Here is a 1,604-nt window from a genome sequence, read left to right on the forward strand (position 1 = left end):
CGACATGGCGGCGGGCCCGCGCCTCCCGCTGAGGGGCTGCACCTGTGTGGAGGGGAAGGGAACGGCCTCTGGCCCCCGTCCCGGCGGGGAGGTGGCTCCGGTGCTCGCCGCGGCGAGATCATGTTGACCTAACGATCCCATGAGGTAATGGGAAGATAGGCATTAGCTCACTCCCTCCGGGCACTTTTATCTGGCCCTTTTTTTTTTTCCGCCTTAGTGACTGCCCCCCCCCACCCACTGGATTTTCAACATTTGTCTTAATAAATCTGATTAAGATCAGCGCGGCGCTGTTAATCATGTTTTCCTCGAGATGTGGGACGGTGCTTTCTGTGGGCATAAACATGCTCTGGCAGGGGTGGCTCTGTCCGTTTCCACTTCCTTGCCTGTATTCTTTCTTACTTTCTTACAAACCAAGTAATGTGGCAAAGATGTCTCATTTTCCAGTTCAAACACACATGCAGAAAGTTCAAATCGGATGCTGTTCCCAAAGATGTGAAAGCGTCTCCCCGTTTTGCAGAGGGATCCTTTTATTTCAAAGCAGCCGTTCACCAGTCTGATGTCAGGGATGTTCCCTGCAAAATCCTCTGGAGCAGGTGTGTCCCTTATTTTTGTAAAGCAGTAGGGGCGTAACCCCTTGGGCTTGAGGGTACTTCATAGCTAAAACCAGATGGAGAAGTGGAATCATCCATGTCCTCAGACAGCAAATGGGAAGGATGGTTTAACTGCTGCGGTACTAAGTAATACCTTGGGAGATGTGAATTAAGCATGTGGATGTCCCAAGCTTTGCTTCATGTCCTTGGGTAGATTGGCCCTGCCAGAGTTTGGGCACTTACTCCGCTGGCACCAAGATGTTGTTACCTGTGGTGAATGGGAACCTAAGTTGATAAGGATGCTTCATGCTAGGGGCCTGTGTAGTCTGACCTGTCCTCAGCAGTGGCTGAAACTGTGAAGAAGAATAAAACCAAGATGAGTGTGCCTGATAGTTTTGCCTTGATACACTCCCATTCTCTAACTGTTCTCAGCTTAAAGGATTTCCACAGCTTAAACACCTGCATTTACAGATCTGAAGGCCCTCATCTTTGTAAACTCAAGGTATTAATGCAAGTATTTTTCCTGTGAGTGTTTTGAGACTGGAGTTGCCTCTTGCCATAGACAATGACAGAATCCAGCCTGGTGGATCCCAGAGTACATCTGAAGGTAATATGCATCGTTGTAATATTAAGATGCAGAAATATATATTTATCATGTTTCTAAGGGAAAGAAGCGAGTCTTCCCAGGAGGGCACCTGCTTTTGAGCAAGTAGCTGCCTTTCTAATTACCCCTCATAAATTTCTTCACACTTAAGGATTTATTCTGTCTTTCCTTTCACTGACCAAGTTCTCACAGAGTTCCCAAGGGCCTGAGACACTGAAAACCATAATTCAACACTTGGGAAAGTGCAGTTAGTCCATCCAGCTGTGCCGCATGAATAAAAGGTATTCACCAAGGAAAAGATGGTTGTCAAAGACAGTAGCCTTCAAAGACAGGCTTGGGGTTTGGTTTCCTCCAAAGCCATTTCTCGTGCCAAAGTGGCTACTATTGTGTTAATCATCTCAGCTGTGTAG

Source organism: Haliaeetus leucocephalus, unplaced genomic scaffold, assembly GCF_000737465.1.
Source record: "Haliaeetus leucocephalus isolate CR32 unplaced genomic scaffold, Haliaeetus_leucocephalus-4.0 Scaffold406, whole genome shotgun sequence".
NCBI classification, from domain to species: Eukaryota; Metazoa; Chordata; class Aves; order Accipitriformes; family Accipitridae; genus Haliaeetus; species Haliaeetus leucocephalus.